General features: G+C 43.9%; 1 protein-coding gene across 3 annotated transcripts in view; it reads left to right on the forward strand.

Annotated features, from left to right (window-relative positions):
• SORCS3 (sortilin related VPS10 domain containing receptor 3) overlaps window positions 1-14,254 on the forward strand; it is a 632,833-nt gene that overhangs the window by 176,625 nt on the left and 441,954 nt on the right. The gene's annotated exons all lie outside the window — the stretch shown is intronic.

The following is a 14,254-nucleotide window of genomic DNA, read 5'->3' on the forward strand; positions in this document are numbered from 1 at the left end:
GGGAAGAAGATTCTCAGAAGCTCGGGCATTGAGCAGATAGTAATGAACAAACATGCCCTTCAGTCCCCTAGGCAGATGAGCAAGAAAAAGGTGAGGCAGAAGGAACAAATTGGTCATAAACTTGTTTCCAACAAAGAGAGAATGCATAGGTGCAGGGAACTAAGCTGAAAACCCATTCAACCAAGCAGGGGCATGAGAGGGTTAGGCCGTGGGAACATATTAGATGGTCCTCCTGAAAGTGCTGGAGCTGGATTTCAAGCCCAAGCCTTTGAATTAAAATGAAGCACATTAACTTCTTGAAAACATCAGAGGTATCTATGACTCGATGCTTTTTTATTGTGCTCTGTTTGCAATTTTTAGCAACAATTTTCCTAGGGCTCCCACCCACTACTTTCCCTCTTTCCTTTTCTATCACCATTGTCTTAGTTCAATTCTCTTATCTCTTATATTGTGATATCCTTCTCACCTGACTTTCTGTTTTTCATCTTCACTGATTTACCCTTCATATTCCTGACTGTTTGGTTTCCAAAATGCAGGTGCCGACTGATTTTTTCACCTGCTCAAGCACAGTAGACATTTGTGTGTTATTTCCTGAGAAGAGTTGGAACTCTTTAACCTGATGTACTAGGCAGAATAGTGTCCTCCCAAAAGATATCCATATCTTAATCCCTGGGACCTTGGATTACATAGCAAAGGGGAGTTAGGACAGTAGATGGAAATACGGCTGTAATCAGTTGAGTAAAAGATGAAGTGAGTATCCTGGGTTATCTGGTTGGGTCTAATGTAATCAGAAGGATCCTTCAATGGGGAGAAGGAGGAAGAAGAGTCAGAGTGAGAGTGATGCAATGTGAGACTCAACCAGTCATTGCTGCCTTTGAAGATGGACGGGGACCAGGAGCCAAGGAACACATATAACCTCCAGAACCTGGAAAAGGCAAGAAAACAGATTCTCCCTTAGAACCTCCAGAAGGGATATAGGAATACAGCCCTGCCAACACCTTGGTTTTAGTCATTGAAACCCATTTTGGACTTCTGATTTCCCAAGCTGTAAGATAATACATTTATGTTGTGACTCTTTAGAGTCCCTTGGACTGCAAGGAGATCCAACCAGTCCATTCTGAAGGAGATCAGCCCTGGGATTTCTTTGGAAGGAATGATGCTAAAGCTGAAACTTCAGTACTTTGGCTGCCTCATGCGAAGAGTTGACTCATTGGAAAAGACTCTGATGCTGGGAGGGATTGGGGGCAGGAGGAGAAGGGGACGACAGAGGATGAGATGGCTGGATGGCATCACTGACTCGATGGACGTGAGTCTGAGTGAACTCCGGGAGTTGGTGATGGACAGGGAGGCCTGGCGTGCTGCGATTCACGGGGTCGCAAAGAGTCAGACACAACTGAGCGACTGAACTGAACTGAACTGAAGTTACTTTGTTTGTAATAATGTGTTACATCCAATTGGAAACTTACATACCTAGTAGTTAAAAGAATTGTTGTCTGACTCCAACCTGGGTCTCCATCTTCTTCTCCACACACCTGAGGCCCTAACCTCAGCAGACCCCCTGCCCTGCAAATTCCCACCCCAAGCCTGGAACATGACAGGAAATTTCAGCCCAATTGAATCTTCCCATGCTTATCCTTGGCCTGAAAAGCTCATTGCCTTCTTCACCTACTAAATTAAGCCAGTCCAAATAGTATTCTTGTAAAAATTTTCACACAGGATAATCCTCTACATCATCCCTGTTAGGAAATCACTCATTTCTATCACATATCAACCTTGCAGGTTTAGTGTGAGACTCCCATGAGACAAAAGGTGAAATGACTTAAAACCAGGTGCAAGTCAGAGTGGTTGCAACTTTCACTGAAGGTGGTTGTATAAATGTGTATCTCCTGTTGCACTAAAAGTGTCAGGAACATTGTGTCCTTCATCCCTACATCCTCCACAGCATTTAGTATGGTACACTGACCATAAGAGGGCTTCCCAAGTGGTAAAGAATCTGCCTGCCAATGCAGAAGCCACAGGAGGTGCAAGTTTGATCTCTGGGTTGGGAAGATCCCCTGAAGGAGGAAAATGGCAACCCACTCCAGTATTCTTCCTGGATAATCCCATGGACAGAGGAGTCTGGAGGGCTACAGTTCCTGGGATCACAAAGTGTTGGACACAACTGAGCAACTGCACATGCACACATTGACCATGAGAGACTATGTAGTGATGTGTCAGGTTGAGTAGGAGATAGGTTGTGAGAAATATCAGATATGGGATTAGATGGTAGGTCATTCATTCCACCCTTCTATATGGGGAATCTGGGACGTGTCAGGTACTGTCCCAGTGCTGAAGATATTGTGAAAAATAGGACAGACCATTGTGTTGCCCTGAGGCATTTTACAGTCTAGTCAAGTCCCTACTCTGGGTCTCTTGGGCTGTTAGCTACTTCCAATCTGGGGACTTTCTTATCCCTTGAAAATCCCCTTGGTTCAGCAGCTACAATGGTTTGGCTGAAAGCTCTTTCAGTTCCTGAGCTCTAAGAGGGAATGATGCCCCTTGACAGGAATGGTGGGAGGAAGGGGAGTGTGCATTCCTGTAGGCAGGAAAAGCAGAGACAGACTCTGAAATGGAAAGTGACAAGTGGGTAGGATCACACAGTAGGCAAAATGGACTTGATGGGCCTGTGATCTTCCCATTGCTGAGGCTTTCAATGCATGTCCACTCAAAGTAAGCACCAGCACCCAGGGAGTGCTCCAGGCTTTCATCTCTACATCAGTGAGAGGCCTGGTGAAATTGCTCTTTATTTTCTGAGCTTCAAGTTGTCATCACTAAAGAAGTGACATGTTCCATTTTGGGGCATGCCATTTTCCTACTCGGGTGGGCAAATGACCTGGTTTGCTCAGAGATGAACCTAATGTGTACTGAGGCCTGACCATGTGCCTGGAACATAATTCTAATCCTCACATCAATCCAGTGAAGGGAATGATACTGGCTTCATTGTCCAGATAAGGACACTGAGACTCCATGGGGCAAGCTACTTGCCTTAGGTCACACAGAGAGTAAATGGCAGAGCCTGAACACTACACTAAGACTGTCTGGGTCAGAGCTTTTGGTCTATTACCAAGGTAACAGATTGCTTATATTTTCCTCTGTATTCACGCCAATGGCTTTGGAGCCATGGTTTCATCTTTCGTCTGTTTACACCTGTTGCTGCCCTTGGCTTCCTCATGAGAGTGGTGCTGGTGGTGGTTGGATGGAAGGAGTGATGGACATGTAGGAAGGTGTGAGCTCAGAGTCCTAGTTAATGTTACACTTTGAGCTAATGAACTCTAGTTCTGGTGATCTCTCATCATGAAATACGGACATTGGCAGAGAATTCTGGGGTCATTTTGCCCCACCCCCTTACTGGGCTGCATGCTACCTAAATCATTTCTAAGAGATGGCTGTCTCCTTCCTTTTCAGTGTCTCTTAGGAAATGAAAGTGAATGGATTTTTAATTCATTTTTAATGGCTCGTTACACAAAACCAGGACAACCTCCCACTACTCAACAGCCATTTTTCACAAGCTCCTAGTTTCAACAACGCTGCATTCTGCTTCCTTGATCTGCCACTTGCCTTGTTCAGCTGCCACATGCTGCAAAGTGCTTTCTTAACAATGGTCCCATTTTAATTAGGGATGACTAATGCTAAGTCTCGTCAGTCATGTCCGACTCTGTGTGACCCCATAGACAGCAGCTCACCAGGCTCCCCTGTCCCTGGGATTCTCCAAGCAAGAACACTGGAGTGGGTTGCCATTGCCTTCTCCAATGCGTGAAAGTGAAGTCACTCAGTCGTGTCTGACTCTTCTCGACCCCATGGACTGTAACCTACCAGGTTCCTCTGTCCATGGGATTTCCCAGGTGAGAGTACTGGAGTGGGGTGCCATTGCCTTCTCCCAATGTCTATTAATTTCTCTATCTTGTATCCCTTTCTTGGATCATATAGGAATAGACAAACCTGTGTTTGGGTGCTGACTCCTACCTCTCCCTGGCAGCATGGTCTGGACAGTTTCTTCATCTGGACTATGTGGATGGTGATATCTGCTCTTCACTGTGGTTATGCTTATTACCTGTGTAATGCACACAGAACACAAGCACAGCGCTTGGCATTTTGTAGGTGCGCAGGATATACTAGCATTGCCACTGCTACCTTTCCTGTGTTTGTTCTTCTTTTGTCTAAATCACTCAGTCATGTTTCTGGCTGTAGACATACTGTTTTCTTTCATTTACATCCAGTCAGGTATAGGTATGTATCTTTGTCATCTTTAGAAATCCCTAGAGAGTAAAATCGCACTAAAACTTAATTTAGTCACAGGGATATCCCTGGTGGTCCACTGGTTAAGACTTTGTCTTCCAATGCAGGAGGTTCGTCTTCGATTCCTAGTTCAGGGGTTAAGATCCCATATGACTCATGACCAAAAAAACCAAACCATAAAACAGAAGAAATATTGTAACAAATTCAATAAAGATTTTTTAATGGTCCACATCAAAAAAGTCTAAAAAAAAAAACCAAACAACTTCATGCAGCCATATAGGAAGGTTGCTTTCACAATCTTCCCTCCTTGGCTTTGTGTTCCTTCTGTTTTATCCTCTGGACCTTCTTGAAGTTCTTTCACAGTCGCTTTGAATTCTTCCTTTTGGGGAGACTTGGCAGACTAATTTATCCAGGAAAAAGATACCTTTGAAAAACTACATGAGATACTCTAGAAAGAAGACATCTGGGAATGTCCACTTCCACTCATCTATTATGACCTTACTTATGCCTCTCATCCGTTATGAGGACATCTTGATCACCCCAGTCCAGACTCATTTACTCCTCCTTTGAATGCCTATGGCAACACTTTGAATTCACTGAATGCATCATATCTCTGTTGGCTAATAGGCAGCATGCTAATGAAGAGTGTGATAATACTCTTGTAGTACAATGATGAGAAAAACGATGTCTGTCCTCAAGGAGCACATACCCTTATGGTGGAGATACCTATGCAAATAGACAATTATAACCCACTGTGAGGAGCATAGTTGAAAGTATGTGCAACAAGACAAAGGAGCATGGATGGGAGCAGAGATCTGTTCTGTCTTGCAGGACAGGTAAGACATCAGAGTGTTGATGGTATTTGAGCTAGGCCTTGAAGAAAAAGATCCTCAGGTGAAGAGTGAGAGAAGAGCTTTCAGAAGACGGAAAAGAGCTTGTGTGAATGTGTGGGAGCATGGAACAGGGAGAAACATGGGTATTCTGATGTGGCTAGAAGTTAGATGTTGTTTTGGGAAAGTGGCTCTAGAGGGGGGTTACAATGTCAATTGGGGCCAAGTTGAGAAAGACCTTTTATGCTGTGCTGGGGAATTTGATCTGAAAGGCGGCCTGGAGCCACTATAGATCGTTTGACAATGTATAGGCAATGGAATTCAGCCTCTACTTTAGAAAGGTCATTCTGGTGTAAGGATGTAAGAAGGGGGAGAACTTAAGTCAACTAGTTATTTTGAAGGCCCCTGAAGTCAACTAGTAGCTAATCCAGTGGTTCATCTTCCTTGCACATGAGGTGTCAGCAGCATTTCACATGGCCGATCACTCCTTCCTTCTTGAAACCCATTCTTTGCATGGCTTCCAGAACACACACTCCCCTGAGTTTCCTCTAAGCTCGAAGCCCATTCTGTGTCAGTGAGGGTCCCTGACTCTAGGTATTTCTAGAGAGAAGTCATCAAATACAGGAATTAATTGCAAGTGTACCAGCAAGACTGGAGGAGCAAGAAGGAGAAAATGTAGTTGCTCAACTCTGCAGAAACTATTAACCCCCCTGCCCGGGAGGAAGAAGAGCAGTACAGAAGGCCAAGGGTCTCTCCCACTGAGATTCCTGTGGGTATGCTGAGCTGCACAAGGAGGGCCCAGGAACCTGCCTCACATGTCACTGGGACCCAGTGTTGCTGCTGGTGTCCTGTTGCCTACAGAAGTGTGCAGGGAGTAGCTTCTCCTTTGTCTGCATGTCCGCGCAAGTACCCCTAGCCCCATGGCAGAATCAGAAGCCACATGACAGGAGGGTCTTAGAAATACAGTTCTCAGGGTCCTGGTTATGTTCTATAATTAGGCAGGAAAGTGGGCTGAGCCGAGAGGAAGCAGCAGCACAGTTCACGCCTTTAGCTACTGTAAGTGTGCATCTTCATCCCGTTTGTAAGTAGCCTCCTCTTTTCCTGTTGGTTCACTGGTAGCACGTGAAGCTCAAAGTTGCTGAGTATTCAGTTCAGCTTCCAGTTCAATGGGACAGGTGTTCTCTGTTAACTTATTGACAGAGCCAAAAGTTGTGGGGACATGAATAAAACATGCTGTGATGGTTTATGTCGAGGAACAATGAGAGGAACACTCCCACTTTTGTCCCTTGGTTCTCAAACCTTTGTATCCGAATTTTGGTTTATTTTCTAGTTACATTCACATCCTAGAAGATAGCGCCACAACCTCACACAGTGCTGGCTTCCAGCTAGGACTTGCTGTTGAATCTTTGAAAGTCCATTCAATCCGTGTATCAGGTCAGCTGCTTCTGGCTGATGAAATTTGCAGGAAGACCAGCAGATTCCATCAACATGTCCATGACCACACTTCATTTGCTGGGAAATGCGTTCCTTTGTTAGATGCAATTGTGTGGGAATCCATGAGAGTGAGTAAGGTGCTCAGAAATTTAAAAATTTTGATCTAGTATATTCGCTGCAGGCAAAGAAAAGCAAGTTCAAGGAGAAGAAATTGCTTCCTCTATGTGATAGGAGTGAGACGGTGCAGTCAACTTGCCACCAGGTGCCATATTGAGTGTTGGTTTCTGAGGTTGTCAGGTTGGGGACTCAGCAGTAGTGATGCCTGTGTCAGCTTTGGCGAGGGGAAAGTGAAGTGAAAGTTGCTCAGGTGTGTCCGACTCTTTGTGACCCCATGTACTGTAGCCTGCCAGACTTCTCTGTCCATGGAATTCTCCAGGCAAGAATACTGGAGTGGGTAGCTGTTCCCCTCTCCAGGGGATCTTCCCAACCTTGATATGGAACCCAGGCCTCCCAGATGGCAGGCAGATTCTTTACTGTCTGAGCCACCAGTACATGGCAAATGTAGGCAAAGGTTCTGTCTCTGCCACAGTAGCCACTGTACACAAGAGCCCATGGAGCAGATGGGGGCATTTTGGAGAGAAAGGCTTACTGGCTTCAACAGAAGCCCATCTTGTTCCATCTACTTATTGAGAGATTCTTCTGTAGTAAGTTCCATTTGGTGAATATTCATACAGGACACAGATACTCACTGTGCCAATTTCAAAAGGTTTAAAGCACATACTGGTTTCCCTTCTTCATTTCCCTAATCTCTAAATGCTGAAATGCCCCAACTTTCAATCTTCATCTCTCTATTCAAACTCCATGTCCTGGCAATCTAACCTAGTCTCATGTCTTTAAATACCATCTAATCACTGACAACCGAGTTATGACCAACCTAGACAGCATATTATAAAGCAGAGACATTACTTTGCCAGCAAAGGTCCGTCTAGTCAAAGCTATGTTTTTTCCAGTAGTCATATATGGATGTGAGAGTTGGACTATAAAGAAAGCTGAGGGCCAAAGAATTGATGCTTTTGAACTGTGGTGTTGGAGAAGACTCTTGAGAGTCCCTTGGACCGCAAGGAGATCCAACCAGTCCATCCTAAAGGAGATCAGTACTGAATATTCATTGGAGGGACTGATGCTGAAGCTGAAACTCCAATACTTTGGCCACCTAATGCGAAGAACTGACTCATTGGAAAAGACCCTGATGCTGGGAAAGATTGAAGGTGGGAGGAGAAGGGGAAAACAGAGGATGAGATGGCTGGATGGCATCACTGACTCGATGGACATGAGTTTGAGTAAACTCCGGGAGTTGGTGATGGACAGGGAGGCCTGACGTGCTGCAGTCCATGGGGTCGCAAAGAGTTTGGACACGACTGAGCAACTGAACTGAACTGAACTGAATCACTGACAACTCCCATATTGATATTTTTAGCCTGGACTCTCTGCCCTGAACTCCAGACTCATTAATCCAGCTATTTGACTCATCCACTTGAATTCTCTTAGGCATCTCAAACTTAATGTCCAAAACTAAACATCTCAACTTTCCTTCCAACCTCCTTCTGCTGTAGTCTTCATCTCATAAAATGGCACCTCTATGCTTCCAGTTACTTAGTCCCAAATCTGAAGGTCATTTTGGACTCTTCTCTTTTATTCACACCCCATATCCAAATTTTCACCAAATCTTCCTGGCTTTACCTTCAAAGTATGTTCACACCATGTTTCTTTTCCTGTCCATGCTTGCTTGGGCCATTTTCACCTGGATGGTTACAACACAATCCAAATTCGCATTTTCCCCCACCCTGCCTTTCTTAACACCACAACCGGAGCCACCCTGTGAACACTGAAGTCCTCTGACATAATCCTCCAGTAGCTCCTCGTCTCACTCAGTAAGAGCCAGGATCTTCACAGTCCTTCACAAGTCCCAGCAAGATCTAAGCCTCCCCAGATCTCCCGGACTTCATCTCCTTCTGCTCTCCCTTGTCTCTCAGCTCCATCCTCATTGGTCCTCTTGATGTTGATTGAATATGAAAGGCCTCAGCATCTTTGCGTTTGTTGTCTCTTACATGGCTTCATCCCTCATCTCATTCAGGATTTTGCTCGAGTGTCAGTTTTTCATAGTTTTCCTGGGCTCCTTTTATTCTGCTGCAGCTGCATAGCCCTGAACTACCCTGCATGTTAGGACTTGCTCTTCTCCTTTTGTTTATCTGCCTGCCCCTCCCCACCCCCACCTCTTAACACTCACCATCATCTGACTACTGTGTTACTTACCTACCTGTTTGTTTATCTTCCTTGCCAGAATGTAAGCTCTCTGAGGGCAGAGAAGCTGGTTTGTTTTCCTCACTGCTGAACCCATAGCCCTTGGCCAGTGGGAAACATTCCATGCATATTTGCTTAGTGGGTGAATGAAAAAATTATGAGAATCAGAAATTGGATGATTCAGTGGACTATCATACATTTCAGAAGATTTTGTGTTTGTTTGCTGTATGTGGGATGAGGGTGGGATCAGGGGTCATGCTGAGGTTCTTTCTTTTTTTTTTTTTTTCATTTTTTTTCTTTCTTTTCTTTTTTTTTTCATTTTTTTCCTTTTAAAAAAATTTTTTTAACTTTACAATATTGTATTGGTTTTGCCATATATCAACATGAATCCGCCACAGGTATACACGTGTTCCCCATCCTGAACTCTCCTCCCTCCTCCCTCCCCGTACCATCCATCTGAGTCATCCCAGTGCACCAGCCCCAAGCATCCAGTATCGTGCGTCAAACCTGCACTGTTCAAACACATGTCCATTGAGTCAATGATGCCATCCAACCATCTCATCCTCTGTCACCCTCTTTGCCTCCTGCCCTCAATCTTTCCCAGCATCAGCTGTGGACTACAAATACTCAATTTCTGTTCCCTGCAGGGAGTGCCCCATGAATTGGGATGAGGACTCCAGGATTTAGACACTGCTGAAACTGAAAAATATACTCTTGTGTACAGTCCCTGAGGAGTATGTTTTAGCATCCTTACTACATTACCACTGTCGATCACTTTCACTAAAGGTCATGGTCCCTATTTTAATTGGCTGGAAACAAAGAACTATCAGGTAGGGGCAGGAATGTGGTGGTGAGACATGAGGGGAACTTCAGGGGGCATGTATAGAACCTGATGGATTTAAAGACACCAAGGTTTCAGGAAGGTTTAATGAACTAAAGTAATTTTCCTTCAGAGTAAAATTTTACAGGCATTAAAGGTCCTCACTTCACTGAATGTGCTCACGGGCGAGAGCGTCCCAGTGATTTATGAATTTGCAGATTATGCATTATCCTTTCAGAGGACAGGACTCCCCCAGGGCTTCCTGCCTTCCTTCTGAAGCTGAAGCTGAAGCTGAAGCTGAGTAGAGGAGCCCAGAGAACACACCACGTCTGATTTGTAGCCTCCTGTATCACAACTGGGGTCTAGAATGTGTGGGTATTTTTCAGAGGGAGCTTAGCAACTCTAGTGTCTGAATCCTCCTTCTCCCCCATCAAATAAGGATAACTTGGAAGCCTTGCCTCCTGAAGAATAATTATCATACTAATAACTCATATTTGCATAGTACAGCTTCTAAAGCAGGTCAACTTTCCTTATTTGATTTGATTCAAAAACCCTGTGAGGTTGGCAGGGGAAGGAGAATCATTATCCCCATTTTAGGAAATTGGAACAGATTCTGAAAACGTAAATAAGTTGCTCAGGCTCGCCCAGTAGCATATGGTGAGACTGGGTGTTGAGTGCAGCCCTCTAGTTGTAAGTGCTCTTTCCACGCTGCCAGGAGAGCCCCATCCAGGAGGCAGACGGCTGGACCCAGTGGGTCCTGGCTTCATGAAATATGTGATCTTACGAAAGGAAGAGCCATTTCTCTTCTGATCACTTTATCACCAAGAATCTTATGTTGTGTTTGGCATAGTTAGGAATAGAAGAATGGGGAGAGGGGATGTGACAAATAAAGACATTAGTTACTGGCACTCTGTGTATCCAAAGACCAAGTAGTTGGCTGAGGGCTGGTCTGAGCATCTGGGGGCAGTAGAAGTCATTAGATTCCTAGAGACAAGAAGATGGGGGGTGGATGGTCAGCAAGGGCAGCACCAACTGATTTTGTCAGAGGCAAGCCATGTTCCTTATGGTCAACTAATTATATGAGTCTCAGTATTTTTGCCTGGAGAATCCCATGGGCAGAGGAGCCTGGCAGGCTGCGGTTCACAGGGTCACAAAGAGTTGGACATGACTTAGTGACTAAACAACAGCAACATATATGTATGTATATATATATGTGTATATATAATATGTGTATATATAATATGTGTATACATATACACACACATACACAGTAAGTCTCTTGTTATACTTTAGTCATCTAATATACATTATATATTAATATTATATATGTTATGTGTTTATACATAGTAAGTCTTGTTATAGTATAGTCCCTCTATGTAAACACCCTCTTCATTTTTATCAAACTTTATCAACCCATAGTTGGTGGTAGGTTGGACTTCCTCTGTCCCTCATGCATGATTCTATCATCCTTTGTCCCATCTTTCCCACCTTTGTGCAGCTTGACTGTGTCTCCAAGTGGCTGGTGCCCCCCTAACATTGCACTCAACACATGACTGCTCTTGCCTCTAATGGCCCATTCAGCTCTACCTTCATGCTGTCTTTTCCACTAAGCAGGGTTAAAATGGCACCTTACCACCCTGCTTTCTTCTATCTACTGCTGTCCAATTAAAACATGAAGGAAAGAAAGAGAGGGATGGGGAAATAGAGAGGCCAGACAAGCAAGGGAGTGAGCTTCATTTCTCTATATCCAAATTCTTGATACTTCGAGTTCATATAATCTTTAATCTAAGATTAGATTAAATCATATAATCTTTCCCTCATGAAGACTTTGCTGACCACATTTTCTGATTTAATTGCTTCCTCCTTTCAACTCTTATAGCACATTATCTGTACCTCTCAGATACATTTATCTTCTCATCCCTCCTTTTATTGTCATTCATTTATAATTCATTTGCCGGACCTTGGATAGCACCTGCCATGTGTCAGGTGGTATGCTAGGCGTTGGGGGTGCAAAATTGAATGAGACCTGACTTGTGACCTCAAAGAGGTCACAATCTAACAGATGAGACATATGGAGATGTCACATTAATCCAAATTGATAAAAACTATAAGAGATGTATGAGCAAATGTTCTTCCGGAGATTGTGTCTGATGCTAATTTAAGGTTATATGTGCCTGTACACAGGAGCTTTTATTTAGGTGGCTTTACTACTCTGTGTGTGTCTGTATGTGTGTGGCTTATATTAAGAGAGAGGTGCTATTTACTCATGAATAATTCCAATTTATTTGAATTTCTCCTCTGTCTAAAATGCCCCTAGCATTGTAGCCTGTTGGTCACAAAGGACATTTTTTTTAAATTTATTTTTTTATTGAAGGATAATTGCTTTATAGAATTTTGTTGTTTTCTGTCAAACCTCAACATGAATCAGCCATAGGTATACATATGTCCCCTCCCTTGACAAAGCATATTTGACAAACCTGGGTCTCTCAACAATTTGTCTTGTCATTTCATTACACATCTCTGTTTCCTATTTCTTTCTCCAAAAGCAAAGAAAACAAGTTACTTTCATCTGTGGGCCTTGAGCTCTGGATCTTTCTCTGATTCCCTGAGTTCAGCAGGTGTCTAATTCACATGAGAGGAGCTCAGTAAATATTTGTGGAATTCATGATTGAGTGATAAACTCTTTGAGGGCAGGAATGTGTTTTTCTCCGTTCACTTTGCCTGCTCATTGCCTTGCACACAAAAAGCTCACATAAACATTTGCTAAATGGAGGATGCATTGTATTAGAGCAGAACAAGCATGGATGGCAGAGTCTCATAGTCCTGGGTGGGAATGCTGACTTGGTCTCTTGCTAGCTGTGCACATTGGGGAGCAGACTGCTTAACTCTTAGGACTCACTTTCCTCATCTGTAAAATGGAGTGCTAACTATATTATATCTTCTCAGTCTCGACAGTTTGTTGTGAGAATTGAGAAGCACCCAGTGTAATATTTAGCACATAGTAATGGTTCAGTTAATCTTTGGTCCCTGCTTTTTCTTCTTTGAATTGGACTGGCACCGCTCATCTGGGGACATCTGCTGGAGAGGAGTCAAGTCAAGCTTTGCTGTGGACCCCAGGCTAGCTCCTCCATCCTTCTTCATCTATCCACTGGTGATTCTTTGGTCACACTCACTTCTTTCTGATCTGAGTCCTCTCCCAGGTACCCTGGGGCTTGTTAGTGGGTTTTCTGCCATCTGCTTTCAGTTTTCTTCCCTGATAATTCCCTTCTCAGAGCCTTTGGAAGGCTTTGATTGGTGAGAGAAGCAAGGGTTTGGTGGGCTTTCTTTCAGTCTTGGTTTTCTTTGCTAGGCACAGGATATCTTGGGCTAAAGGCTACATTATCATCTCTTGGTAACTTGATTCTTGTCCTTCTATGCCGGCTCCAGGGGAAAGGAAGCTTCTGGTCCTAATTCTCTGTTTGGACCTTTCCTCTGAAGGAATGCCTGGGTGATTTTGTTGGGAAGCATCCTCCTCATGCATCTCCTATGACCTGTTTTCTTTGTAAAATTCAGCTCAGTTTAAAGGCAGGAATGCTTTTCTAGATCAGGAATCCACCACACTGGAAGGAAATGTCACTGCAGCCCAAACTTGGGAGAGGAATCATGGTGTGATGGAGTCTTTCTCAAAGCTTGGTCCTCTAATAGCCACAGGAAGATTTCTGGGTCCTCCCCAAGACTCACCAAGTCACACTTGCAGGGAATCTTCATTTAGCAGGCTCCCCAGTGACAGTTAGGCTCCAACTTTTCTCATAATGTGGGAGGAACAGTGCCCTGGGCCCTTGACCAAGGCCACACATTGTTGGAACTTTAACTTGAGTCATTTTGTCTCTCTTTGTCTGTTTCCTCATCTGTAAAACAGGGATAATAGACTGGATTGACACCATCCCCTTCTGAAGACTATGCTTTACAGCTAAGACACCATTATCTTCCACTGACTCAAAAATAATGATCTTTGGGAACCTTGATGTACTGAGCCTGTCTCTTTGGAGATAGGAGTAGAAAACGTGAAGCCTGCCTCACAGTGTTCAGAATCGAGCTGAGAAGGCAGATCCTGTGACATCCAGAAGCTATCTAGATAGTGTTTAACTTTGTGGCAAATTATGTAATGCAATTTTGAATGTAATAGGACTTCAGGCTACTTGAGGGAGATGGATCCTGAGCTGTTTCTTGAACAAAGGTAGACACATTCAGGCAGTAATGAAAGGACTGTTCACAGGCAATGACACCACAGGACAGCTGGAAAGAACGAAAGCAGAGACGTGAGAATGGATTTCCTTACCTGCAGCACCTTGGGAACTTGGATTGTTAAAGCAGAGGGCAGTTTCTTGATATCCATGGAAAAGTGCCTGGAGACAGTATGTGGGTCAGACTATGGGGTGCCTTACATACCAGGTAAGGAATCTGGATTTCATCCTTAGGCAGAGGATCCAGTAAAGGCTTCTAACCAAAAATGTATGTGTATTAAGAGCAAAATTGAAACTATCTATTATGAAGGCAGAAGTAAAATTCATGGAGTTGTGGAAGGATGTATTTATTTGGATCCTCCGAGAAGCAG

The sequence above is a fragment of the Bos indicus genome, chromosome 26 (genome assembly GCF_029378745.1).
Source record: "Bos indicus isolate NIAB-ARS_2022 breed Sahiwal x Tharparkar chromosome 26, NIAB-ARS_B.indTharparkar_mat_pri_1.0, whole genome shotgun sequence".
Taxonomy (NCBI): Eukaryota; Metazoa; Chordata; class Mammalia; order Artiodactyla; family Bovidae; genus Bos; species Bos indicus.